Here is a 14,649-nt window from a genome sequence, read left to right on the forward strand (position 1 = left end):
TTTCCACAACTACATGATACGTAGGGAAGCAGATTTATTAGTGGGAATTCGTTGTTTTGAGACTCAATGTATATGCCTACATGTATGCGTGCCTGTGTTGATAAAGTATGGTACCTTTCCATATGTTAATGGTGGAGAGATATTACCTACTTGGGCAAAGAATTGCAGTTCAACAGTTATGGTGAGAATTCAATAAACACAAGATACATGTGCGTCGACATACTCCCGACAACAGATTTATGGTGTAGGTATATAAATTTTATTTGAAAACCAAACCTATTACCTCTAGCGACTCGATGTTTGAGCATAGAAATGATAACAACCCTCTCCATGGGTGGTTTCTTAGCATCTCAACAACACACAGGAGCAAGTATATCTCTTCTTGTATTGGAAGCTAGATCATTTGAATTGGTGAAAATTTAACATGCAATTGTGGCCGCTATATATACTCACATGCTGGAAGAAGATATGGATTTATAATGATATTTAAATCATCCTAAGCATTCCTATTTACAATATTAAAATTTCTAATTTGGTTTGCTTAAGACCTAAAAAGAACAAATGGGAGACATGACCTACGAAGATAACATTGTTTCTTTTGCAAATTACTGTTGGAGAAATAAAAAAATAACACATGTTATAAGTGTCCTTGAACAAACCAACAAATGAGATGAATTAGTGACATGTAGACACAAATTTTACAATTCTCTGCAAGCAATATTAGAAACATTCAAGAGGCAGTCAAAAAATAAAGGTATCTTCTCTGTCTAACTAATTCATGTTGTGCAACATGTGCCATCATGATGATTAGATGATGAGTAAAAAAATAACCTGAATGTGAGGACTTGCACAGGAGTGGATCGTTCAGAATCTTGTGCGGAGGAGAAAGTCACTCATAAGTAAGCATGTGAGATTCTAACATAGAGATAAAAATCAGTTGACGAAAAGTAGAGAACTAAATTCAATGCCTTCACCTTATTCTGTTGAATTTATAGGAAAAATTGAACCAATTGATCTATTGATAGTAGCAGTGCAATTCTATAACCACTGAGAAGAATACCAAAAACATATCCTCTCTTTTTTACGAACATCATATCCTCTTATATATTATAATCTCTTCAATGAAAAAGATCATCCTCATATTCATATATTGTCAGATCTACTGTAGTAATTGGACATAATAATTTTCTTATAAAGAACACACGTCCATGACCTTGTGCTCAGATCTCCTATCAACTGGGTGACTTCCTGATTGTTGTGGAATACTAATCCTAGGCACTCGGAAAGGACAAATCCAAACCAGTAGTGAACACTGATTATATCCAAGATAAAGGGAAGGGAATGATCTGTACCAGCGGACTCCATGGGGAAGCTGGCACGTCCCAGTTTCCCTTGCCGAATAGTCCTTGTAAAGACATGGGAGTCGCGGCCGCCCCACCGCCATCTAAAGCGCCACTGCTCCAACACCAATTTGATGGCCTCTCCGAGCGCCGCCCCCGCATCGGTGAAGATCGGGGCCATGTAGTTGTTGGATGCGGCAATGGCGTCGTGCCTCACCGGTCTGAGAGTGGACCCTCTCTTCTGCAATTGAAGAAATAAGACAACGACGGGTGGTCAGCATCTTGGAGGCGCGAAGATTCATCGGCGGTCGCGAGGGAGAATGAAGGGAGGGATTGTTGCCCCTTCGATCGATGTTTGACCTGAACTGAAGCGACGTCGCACATCAGCTAGATATTTTTCCCTGGGTTGTTCTTTCCCCAACCGCTAGGTGGGCTGCCTGGCCCAATCAACCAGAAGCCATCGATTTTTCCACCGGAATAGCCTCCCTACGGCACCCAGTGACGGGATTAGATAGTCACGCGACGGCCAGCAACGGCCTGGAACAGACATCTGACAGCCAGAAACCTTGATGGCCTGGGAGGGCAGGGAAGATGCTCAGTTTTAATGTATCTAAATACTCGGGCGAGAAGCACGCTACAGCAGAAAAATAACCCTGGATGTGGTCTTCGGAACACCACACAATTACCACTCCGAAGAGGTTACGTTCCACATTGCCCCTTTTAAGAGTGGATATCATGCCCTCCTGGGATGGGACGCCTTCTCTAAATTCCAAGCAGTGCCGCATTACGACTACATGAAGCTCAAAATGTCGGGCCCAAACGGGACCTTTATGAAGGAAATATGCCCTAGAGGCAATAATAAAGTTGTTATTTATATTTCCGTATATCATGGTAAAAGTTTATTATTCATGCTAGAATTGTATTGACCGGAAATTTAGTACATGTGTGAATACATAGACAAACAGAGTGTCACTAGTATGCCTCTACTTGACTAGCTCGTTGATCAAAGATGGTTAAGTTTCCTAGCCATAGACAAAGAGTTGTCATTTGATAAACGGGATCACATCATTAGAGAATGGTGTGATTGGCTTGACCCATCCGTTAGCTTAGCGCGATGATTGTTTAGTTTACTGCTATTGCTTTCTCCATAACTTATACATGTTTCTATGACTATGAGTTCATGCAACTCCCGAATACCGGAGGAACACTTAGTGTGCTATCAAACGTCACAACGTAACTGGGTGACTATAAAGATGGCCTACAGGTGTCTCCGATGGTGTTTGTTGAGTTGGCATAGATCGAGATTAGGATTTGTCACTCCGAGTATCAGAGAGGTATCTCTGGGCCCTCTCGGTAATGTATATCACTATAAGCCTCGCAAGCAATGTAACTAATGAGTTAGTTACGGGATGTAGCATCATGGAACGAGTAAAGAGACTTGCCGGAAACAAGATTGAACTAGGTATGACGATACCGACGATCGAGTCTCGGGCAAGTAACATACCGATGACAAAGGGAACAACGTATGTTGTTATGCGGTTTGACCAATAAAGATCTTCGTAGAATATGTAGGAACCAATATGAGCATCCAGGTTCCGCTATTGGTTATTGACCGGAGATGAGTCTCGATCATGTCTACATAGTTCTCGAACCAGTAGGGTCCGCACGCTTAACGTTCGGTGACGATCGATATTATGAGTTTATGTGTTTTGATGTACCGAAGGTAGGTCAGAGTCTCGGATATGATCACGGACATGACGAGGAGTCTTGAAATGGTCGAGACATAAAGATCGATATATTGGATGACTATGTTTGTGTTGGGGAACATAGTAATTTCAAAAAAAATCCTACGCACACGTAAGATCATGGTGATGTATAGCAACAAGAGGGAAGAGTATCGTCCACGTACCCTCGTAGACCGTAAGCGGAAGCTTTATGAGAACGCGGTTGATGTAGTCGTACGTCTTCACGATCCGACCGATCCAAGTACCGAACGTACGGCACCTCCGAGTTCAGCACACGTTCAGCTCGATGACGTCCCACGAACTTCGATCCAACAGAGCTTCACAGGAGAGTTCCGTCAACACGACGGCGTGATGACGGCGATGATGTTGCTACCGACGTAGGGCTTCACCTAAGCACCGCTATGATATGATCGAGGTGGATTATGGTGGAGGGGGGCACCACACACGGCTTGGAACAATCAACTTGTGTGTTCTAAGGTGCCCCCTGCCCCCGTATATAAAGGAGCATGGGGGAGGCTAGTGACCCACAAGTATAGGAGATCTATCGTAGTCCTTTCGATAAGTAAGAGTGTCGAACCCAACGAGGAGCAGAAGGAAATGATAAGCGGTTTTCAGCAAGGTATTCTCTGCAAGCACTGAAATTATAGGTAATAAATAGTTTTGTGATAAGATAATTTGTAACGAGCAACAAGTAACAAAAGTAAATAAAGTGCAGCAAGGTGGCCCAATCCTATTTGTAGCAAAGGACAAGTCTGGACAAACTCTTATATGAAGGAAAGCACTCCCGAGGTGTAACATCCCAAATTTTCAATTTGGAATGTTATACATTAGATCATCATGCATATCATATTTTATTTTGCATTTTGGTTGATCCTAGAAATTCTACGCAACTCAATGAATGACCCACGGAGAGAGTTGGGGATTTCGTTATTTTCATATTTGAATTCTCACAAATTTTGAGAATAGGATCATTCGATTTTAATTATTTTATCGTCAATTATTTCTATTACAAAAATATGAGAGAGGGAAAAAATGACTTTCCCAAAATAAAAAATATTGAGGATTTAATAATAAAATCAAATAAGATTTTATTTCGGAGTTTTTCAGTGTTTTATTTGAATTTAGGAAAAATATGCGTTTTTCAAAATTGCATTTAGGGCCCAAATAAATGTTCACCTTGTGCGGCTTGATTTTAGAAGCCCGTGAAAACTTATTTCGGAATTTTTGAAGTCCGTTTAGTATTTCTTTTTATTTTTTCTTCCGAGCGAAATAATTAAAAAAACGAACCGACTTCGGGCCGTACCCGAGCGGGACACCGCCCGGGGGCAGCCTTTAAATAGCGCCGCCCCGAGCCGCCCCAGCCCATCAGCCCCGTCTCGATCCGCGTGCGCCGCCGGAGCCGCCGCCGCCCGAGGTTCGCCGCGCCTCGTTTTCCATGCCGAAAAAAAGAGAGAGAAAAAATTTGGCGTTCGTCGTTTTTCTTTTTCTCGGATTAAATCCGCTATTATTTTGATCGCGATTCCTGATCCGATTTTCGTTTTAGTTTAACTTTTCGCTTGTTTATCGGAATCAGGCGATTCAAGCGCCTAGAGATTCGTCTCGAAACCCTCTATCCGTTTAACCAACTTAAACAAGTTTTTGTTACTGTAAAATTTACCCTAGATCCAGATTAGTAGAACGAAGTTGTTTTCTTTCGCAGTTTGATTTGTGTTGTTTCGTTCGATTTGATTCTTTTTGCCAACCGGAGTTCTTAAGTTGAACCTTCTGGTTAGATCTCTTATTTGAGTTTTACCTGTGCATTAGATGAGTATTTATTGTATGTTTGTTTGTTTGTCTGCGATAGAATACTCGGAGTGCGCCGCCTGTTACTTCGAATTGTTAGGTTTCGCGGAGCATCAGCAAGGCAAGTAACACTTTGATCATACCTTTTCTACTACCCAGTTTTATTGCATTAGATCAATCCTCACACATTGCATGATTAGGATCTAATTAAATTGTGGGATGGGAAGTAGATGAGGTAGTACCTATTATCTGTTTGTTATCAAACCTTTGGGAGTTACTTCTATGTTTGCTTATTATGCCATGCTATGCTAGTAGACGTGGATTGGGTGAGTGATATCCATGACAGATGTGAGATTGTTAAATTAATGGTTTATCTAAGGTGGCAACTTAAACACACATCTGGGTGGATTGAGGCACCTGGGTATTCCAGGACTTGCATGTTTTCTTTTGGACCGCCACCCAGGCTCAAAGGGATCATGAGACTATTCATACTAGAAACTTCCGTGTGCAGCCACAAGCTATTATGGGCTCTAGCATAGTTTACTAAGTCGTGCGAACTCTTACAGTGGTAGACTAGCAGATGTAGGGGATGTAGGTGGTACGGTCTACCCATCGTAAGGTGCTAGCGCTCCTGAAAGACTATATCTCGGTCATCCGTCTTCTCAAACACCATGTAGTGCGAGAAACCAAACGGAGGCGATCGAGTCTTGTGGGGAAAAGTGCGCAAACCTCTGCAGAGTGTAATAAACTAATCATGATTAGCCGTGTCCCCGATTATGGACATCTTGAGTATCTAGTACTTGGATTTTCATGTGAATCTCAACATGTTACTCTAAATTAATGTTGTTGGGTTATGTTTAATGATGATGATTAATTGGGATAGAGAATGCTGTCAACCATTCTCAATGTTTAACCACCACCATGATAGTAATTAAATTTTATTCCTTTGAAGTAGGGAAAAATTGGCTTTACGCAAAACTGTAACCATAGAGCTTTCCACCAGCCAAATATGCATATAGTATAGCCGTTTCATTCTATTACTCTCTATGTGTTACCTTGCCAGCATATTCCATGTGCTGACCCGTTTCGGGCTGCAACGTTAATGTTGCAGACTTTTCAGACGATGATTAAGGAGTTTTTAGGTCGTGGTTCTATACTCAGTGATGCCGTTGGAGTTGATGGACTCACTTATCTTACAAGCCTTCCACTGTTATCGTTATTAGATGGCCTTAAGCCATACTTATTGTAATAAGTTCTCTTTTGAGACACTCAATGTAATAAGTGTGTGATTGCTACTCTGTTATAAATCCTCCGAGTACTGTGTGGTGTCAGCATTACTGATCCAGGGATGACACCGGAGCACAGAGATCAGACTGTTTGAGGTCTGGTCGCTACAGAGATGGTATCAGAGCACACGCTGACTGTAGGACACGACCACTAAGCTAAAGACCTAGATCACTATTCACTCTCTTCTCTTCTGACCTCTCATCTTTTCTACTCTTTAGAATGGCGGATGCAAGGAATAAGTTCACACAACCGGATGAAGATACACCCTTTGGACGTCACTTGAAGGAAGTCACTAGATACCTGAATATAGGAGTACCAAGCTTCACGGGAACCTACAACGCCACTTTACCTGAAGAAGAGCGCTGGATGATTCAAGTTCAAGTTCCAGGAAGGACGTTCATGCCAGTCACTGAGCCCATAGAATTTTCTTTTGATGCACCAACTTGGAGTCTAGGAAAGAGCATGGCAGCTCACATCGCCATGGGACGCATTGGAGAAGTCTACCGCAAGGATCTCAAGGATACTATCTACCAGATTTGTGGGCGCCGAGATGAACACTGGGAGATGATCAGCACCAGGAAGGATAGATCAATTGCAGCTTTTATCCGGGAATTAAACCAGCACATTCGACGACAGGAGAACCAGATGTGCGCCGACATGATAGACCTGAAGAAGGCAAAGACTAGAATCAAGGAACTGGAGGAAGAACTCAAGGCTACACGGGAAGATTATGAAGAGGAAATTGAAGTATTGGTGGAGAAGAATGACGACCTGATCAGGAAGATTGGAATATTTATGGGAGGCCCTACGCCAGTAGATGAAGACGAAGAACCCCAGGAAATTAGCCCAGAAGACTACATCATCATCGACGGCACCGACTCGGAAGCAGATAGTAGCAATGATGACTATGTTGATGAATCTGGAGCAGATATCATGGAGTCAACGACCATAGAATATTTCTAGTAGACCACCTCATCAGTAGTAGTAGTCCACCATGTAAATATAGTAGTCCGAGCACTTTTGCGATAGTTAGATCGATTGTATGCCCTTGTTTGATTGATTGAAGTGAATTGTTTGTTTTGCCTCATGTGCATATGGGTAGTGTTTTCTCTTTAGACCCCCTCTATTCTTATATCTCATCTCTTCTAAACCCTCAGATGCCTCTGAGACGTGACCCCGAATTTGCCTTTCCACCGGAGCTCACCCAGTTGATCCAGCAGCAGAACACATTGATGCAGTTGCTAGTCCAGAATCAGAATCAGGGGAACAACAACAACAACCCACCACCACCACCACCACCTGTTGACCACTTAGCCCGTTTTCTTAGGTTGAATCCGCCGGTGTTTTCCAGTAGCACCGAGCCGATAGTAGCAGATGATTGGCTCCGCAAGACCGCTAGGGAGTTGACCACAGCCGGATGCACAGATGCGGAGAAGGTGAAGTTTGCCGCACATCAGTTAGAAGGACCCGCCGCATCATGGTGGGAGAATTTCACAGCCACTTTCCCAGTCGACACTGTCACATGGGACCAATTCCAGCAGGCTTTTCGTACTGCACACGTTTCAGCAGGAGCTATGGCCATGAAGAAGCGTGAGTTTCGCAACTTGCGCCAAGGAGGAAGGACAGTTGGCCAGTATGTGGAGGAATTTAGTAAGCTAGCATGTTATGCCCCAGATGACGTCGCTACAGATGCAGCTAAGCAGGAGAAGTTTTTGGAAGGACTGAATGATGAGTTGAGCATGCAGTTGATGGTAGCAACCTTTAACAACTACCGGGAGTTGGTAGATCGTGCTCTTATGACTGAAGGGAAGCAGCAGAAGATTGAGAATCGCAAGAGGAAGTATGGACAAGGAAAGTATAATTCAGGAGCTCAGTAGAAGCCATGTTTTACCCCTAGACTGGGAGGACATTTTCAGCATACCCATGGAGGAGGTAGCTCGCACAATCACAATGGCACCAAGAATGGTAATGGCAACGGAGGAAGCAACGGCCAGAACCGCACCAACCCCTCAACCCCAGCCAAGAAGGACCTAAGCCAAGTCACTTGCTTTAAGTGTTCGAAGACAGGCATTATGCCAATGAATGTCCTGAAGGCCAAAATGGCAATGGAAGTTCTGGGAAGAAGCCAAACCCTTTCAATAGGGGACAGGTGAACCACGTTAGCATGGAGGAGGTTGAAGCTCAGCCCGATGCAGTAATAGGTAAGTTTTTGGTTAAGTCAGTTACTGCACTCGTTCTTTTTGATACTGGTGCATCGCATTCATACATCTCAAGGGGATTTGTGGATAAGTATAACCTACCAACCTAAGCCCTTAGGTCACCCATGTTAGTAACCTCACCCGGAGCAGAGTATGTGGCTAGTCTATGGTGTGATCGGTTACCATTAAGGATTGGTAACTATGTTTTTCCCTCAGACCTAATAGTATTGGAATCTCAAGGATTGGATGCAATATTAGGCATGGATTGGTTATCAAAGTATGAAGGGAATATTGAGTGTGCTAGTAAGACAATTTTGCTTACCACCCCAGAAGGGAGAAGGATCAAGTATGTATCCCGGCATGTGCCAAAGAGGACTCAAGTAAATTGCCTAACAGGAGTTGTGCAGGAGGAAGTACCAGTGGTAAGGGATTTCCCTGATGTATTTCTAGAGGAGTTGCCAAGCATGCCACCGGATAGAGATATCGAGTTTTTGATTGAGCTATTGCCAGGCACAGGGCCAATATCAAAGAGACCATATAGGATGCCAGCAAAGGATTTGGTGGAAATTAAGAAGCAGATTAAGGAGTTACTGGATAAAGGATATATTCGCCCTAGTTCTTCGCCTTGGGGATCGCCGGTACTACTAGTGGAGAAGAAAGATGGATCATTAAGGATGGTTGTTGATTATCGAGGATTGAATGAAGTAACGATAAAAAACAAGTACCCACTACCAATGATCAATGATCTGTTTGATCGATTGCAAGGAGCTAAGGTATTTTCCAAGATCGATCTGCGATCAGGATACCACCAGTTGAAGATTCGAGAACAGGATATTCCTAAGACAGCTTTTACCACCAGGTATGGGCTGTACGAGTATACCATTATGTCATTTGGTCTGACTAACACACCTGCCTATTTTATGAACATGATGAACAAAGTGTTTATGGAGTTTTTGGATAAGTTCGTCGTAGTGTTCATTGATGATATCTTGCTTTATTCGAAGAATGAAGAGGAGCATAAGGAGCATTTGCGTTTGATACTTGGAAAGCTCAGAGAACATCAATTATATGCGAAGTTCAGAAAATGTGAGTTTTGGTTGAAGGAAGTAGGATTCCTCGGACATGTTATATCTAGAAAAGGTATAGCAGTAGATCCCGCTAAAGTTAAAACCGTGACCAAGTGGGAAGCCCCAACAACAGTTGGAGAGATCCGGAGTTTTCTTGGACTTGCAGGATACTACCGGAGATTTATTGAGAATTTCTCAAAGATTGCGAAGCCTATGACGGAGTTGTTGAAGAAAGATACCAAGTTCATATGGACGGAGGAATGTGAGGCTAGTTTCCAGGAGTTGAAGAAATGCTTAGTTACCTCACTAGTGTTGATTTTGCCAGACCAGACCAAAGATTATGAGGTGTATTGCGACGCTTCACGTCGAGGACTTGGAGCAGTGCTTATGCAGGAAGGGAGAGTTGTTTCATATGCCTCAAGACAACTGAAGCCTCATGAGTTGAATTATGCTACACATGATTTGGAGTTAGCAGCCGTAGTGCATGCATTGAAGAGATGGAGACATTTCCTCATTGGAAATCATTATGAGGTGTACACGGATCATAAGAGTTTGAAATACATTTTCACATAGAAGGAGTTAAACCTCAGACAAAGGAGATGGTTGGAGTTCATCAAGGATTATGATATGAGATTGCATTACCACCCCGGAAAGGCTAATGTAGTAGCTGACGCATTAAGTTGCAAGAGCCATGTCAATACATTAATGACGGGAGGAATACCAAGGGAGTTAGCCGAAAATCTTTGTGAACTATGTTTGGAAATAGTCCCGAGAGGTTATGTAGAAGCAATGGAGATTCAGTCAACCTTGATGGATAAAATCAGGGAAGCTCAGAAAGCTGACAAAGAGATTGCCGCTATAAAGGAGAAACTGAGCAAAGGAAAAGCTAAAGAATTTCGTGAGGATGAGCACGACACCTTATGGTTTGAAGACCGCGTTTATGTGCCCAATGCCCCGGAGATCAGGAAGTTGATTTTGCAAGAGGCACACGACTCACCGTATTCAATTCACCCAGGAAATACCAAGATGTATCTGAATTTGAAGGATATTTTCTGGTGGACCGGAATGAAGAAGGATATAGCGGAGTATGTAGCAGTTTGTGAGGTATGTCAGAGAGTAAAGGCAGAGCATCAGAAGCCAACAGGATTGTTACAACCATTGCCGATACCCGAATGGAAGTGGGACAAGCTAGGCATGGATTTTATCACGGGATTGCCCAGGACTCGTTCAGGCTATGACTCGATTTGGGTTGTAGTTGATCGATTGACGAAAGTAGCTCATTTCATCCCAGTAAAGACCACTTACACCAGTGCTAAGTTGGCAAAGATATACATGACCAGGATCGTATGTTTGCATGGAGTTCCAAGGAGTATCGTATCAGATAGAGGAACCCAGTTTACGTCAAAGTTCTGGAAGCAGTTACACGAAACTTTGGGAACCAGGCTAGAATTCAGTACAACTTTTCATCCACAGACAGATGGACAGACCGAGAGAGTCAATCAGATTTTGGAGGATATGTTGAGAGCTTGTGCGCTAGATTATGGATCTAGTTGGGACGATAATTTGCCATATGCAGAGTTCTCTTACAACAACAGTTATCAAACCAGTTTAAAGATGGCCCCTTTCGAAGCTTTGTACGAAAGGAGGTGCAGGACACCGTTGTCATGGGACGAAGTTGGGGACCGCCAGATGTTTGGTCCTGACTTGATTAAAGAGTCTGAACAGAAGGTGAAGCTGATTCGCGATAGGCTCAAGGTAGCCCAGTCCAGACAGAAAAGTTATGCAGATTCTAAACGCAAGGAGACAGTTTACGAAGTCGGAGACAGGGCTTATCTTAGAGTATCTCCACTTCGGGGAACAAAGCGTTTTGAAGTTAAAGGGAAGTTAGCGCCACGATTTGTAGGACCATATCGAGTTTTGGAGCGTATGGGAGAAGTGGCCTACAAGTTGGAATTGCCCGAAGGATTGTCAGGAGTACATGATGTGTTCCACGTTTCTCAGTTAAAGAAATGTCACGCGGAGATGGCTGACATACCGTTGAGAGACACAGTGCCTTTGGAAACTATTCAGTTGGATAATGATTTGACCTACGAGGAGAAACCAATTAAGATCCTCGAGTTTGCCAGCCGAGTTACTCGCAGCAAGGTTATTAAGTTTTGCAAAGTTCAGTGGAGCCACCACACGGAGGATGAAGCCACCTGGGAGCGAGAGGAAGATTTGCTCAAAGACCACCCTCACCTATTTTCTAGCCAACCCGAATCTCAAGGGCGAGATTCATCTTAAGGGGGGTAGGTTTGTAACATCCCAAATTTTCAATTTGGAATGTTATACATTAGATCATCATGCATATCATATTTTATTTTGCATTTTGGTTGATCCTAGAAATTCTACGCAACTCAATGACCCACGGAGAGAGTTGGGGATTTCGTTATTTTCATATTTGAGTTCTCTCAAATTTTGAGAATAGGATCATTTGATTTTAATTATTTTATCGTCAATTATTTCTATTACAAAAATATGAGAGAGGGAATAAAATGGCTTTCCCAAAATAAAAAAATATTGAGGATTTAATAATAAAATCAAATAAGATTTTATTTCGGAGTTTTTCGGTGTTTTATTTGAATTTAGGAAAAATGTGCGTCTTTCAAAATTGCATTTAGGTCCCAAATAAATGTTCACCTTGTGCGGCTTGATTTTAGAAGGCCGTGAAAATTTATTTCGGAATTTTTGGAGTACGTTTAGTATTTCTTTTTATTTTTTTTCTTCCGAGCGGAATAATTAAAAAAAACGAACCGACTTCGGGCCGTACCCGAGCGGGACACCGCCCGGGGGCAGCCTTTAAATAGCGCCGCCCCGAGCCGCCCCAGCCCATCAGCCCCGCCTCGATCCACGCGCGCCACCGGAGCCGCCGCCGCCGACGATCCCGCCGCCCGAGGTTCGCCGCGCCTCGTTTTCCATGCCGAAAAAAAGAGAGAAATTTTTTTTCGGCGTTCGTCGTTTTTCTTTTTCTCGGATTAAATCCGCGATTTTTTTGATCGCGATTCCTGATCCGATTTTCGTTTTAGTTTAACTTTTCGCTCGTTTATCGGAATCAGGCGATTCAAGCGCCTAGAGATTCGTCTTGAAACCCTCTATCCGTTTAACCAACTTAAACAAGTTTTTGTTACTGTAAAATTTGCCCTAGATCCAGATTAGTAGAACGAAGTTGTTTTCCTTCGCAGTTTGATTTGCGTTGTTTTGTTCGATTTGATTCTTTTTGCCAACCGGAGTTCTTAAGTTGAACCTTCTGGTTAGATCTCTTATTTGAGTTTTACCTGTGCATTAGATGAGTACTTATTGTATGCTTGTTTGTTTGTCTGCGATAGAATACCCGGAGTGCGCTGCCTGTTACTTCGAATCGTTAGGTTTCGCGGATCATCAGCAAGGCAAGTAACACTTTGATCATACCTTTTCTACTACCCAGTTTTATTGCATTAGATCAATCCTCACACATTGCATGATTAGGATCTAATTAAATTGTGGGATGGGAAGTAGATGAGGTAGTACCTATTATCTGTTTGTTATCAAACCTTTGGGAGTTACTTCTATGTTTGCTTATCATGCCATGCTATGCTAGTAGACGTGGATTGGGTGAGTGATATCCATGACAGATGTGAGATTGTTAAATTAATGGTTTATCTAAGGTGGCAACTTAAACACACATCTGGGTGGATTGAGGCACCTGGGTATTCCAGGACTTGCATGTTTTCTTTTGGACCGCCACCCAGGCTCAAAGGGATCATGAGACTATTCATACTAGAAACTTCCGTGTGCAGCCACAAGCTATTATGGGCTCTAGCATAGTTTACTAAGTCGTGCGAACTCTTACAGTGGTAGACTAGCAGATGTAGGGGATGTAGGTGGTACGGTCTACCCATCGTAAGGTGCTAGCGCTTCTGAAAGACTATATCTCGGTCATCCGTCTTCTCAAACACCATGTAGTGCGAGAAACCAAACGGAGGCGATCGAGTCTTGTGGGGAAAAATGCGCAAACCTCTGCAGAGTGTAATAAACTAATTATGGTTAGCCGTGTCCCCGGTTATGGACATCTTGAGTATCTAGTACTTGGATTTTCATGTGAATCTCAACATGTTACTCTAAATTAATTTTGTTGGGTTATGTTTAATGATGATGATTAATTGGGATAGAGAATGCTGTCAACCATTCTCAATGTTTAACCACCACCATGATAGTTCCTTTGAAGTAGGAAAAAATTGGCTTTACGCAAAACTGTAACCATAGAGCTTTCCACCAGCCAAATATGCATATAGATAGCCGTTTCATTCTATTACTCTCTATGTGTTACCTTGCCAGCATATTCCATGTGCTGACCCGTTTCGGGCTGCAACATTAATGTTGTAGACTTTTCAGACGACGATTAAGGAGTTTTTAGGTCGTGGTTCTATACTCAGTGATGCCGTTGGAGTTGATGGACTCACTTATCTTACAAGCCTTCCGCTGTTATCGTTATTAGATGGCCTTAAGCCATACTTATTGTAATAAGTTCTCTTTTGAGACACTCGATGTAATAAGTGTGTGATTGCTACTCTGTTATAAATCCTCCGAGTACTGTGTGGTGTCAGCATTACTGATCCAGGGATGACACCGGAGCACAGAGATCAGACTGTTTGAGGTCTGGTCGCTACACGAGGACACATGGGAATTATCGTCAAGCTAGTTTTCATCATGTTCATATGATTCGCGTTCGGTACTTTGATAATCTGATATGTGGGTGGACTGGTGCTTGGGTGTTGTCCTTACTTGGAAAAGCATCCCACTTATGATTAACCCCCATTGCAAGCATTCGCAACTACGACAGAAGTATTAAGGTAAACCTAACCATAGCATGAAACATATGGATCCAAATCAGCCCCTTACGAAAGCAACGCATAAACTAGGGTTTAAGCTTCTGCCACTCTAGCAACCCATCATCTACTTATTACTTCCCAATGCCTTCCTCTAGGCCCAAATAATGGTGAAGTGTCATGTAGTCGACGTTCACATAACACCACTAGAGGAGAGACAACATACATCTCATCAAAATATCGAACGAATACCAAATTCACATGACTACTAATAGCAAGACTTCTCCCATGTCCTCAGGAACAAACATAACTACTCACAAAGCATATTCATGTTCATAATCATAGGGGTATTAATATGCATATAGGATCTGAACATATGATCTTCC

The sequence above is a fragment of the Triticum aestivum genome, chromosome 5A, assembly GCF_018294505.1.
Source record: "Triticum aestivum cultivar Chinese Spring chromosome 5A, IWGSC CS RefSeq v2.1, whole genome shotgun sequence".
NCBI classification, from domain to species: Eukaryota; Viridiplantae; Streptophyta; class Magnoliopsida; order Poales; family Poaceae; genus Triticum; species Triticum aestivum.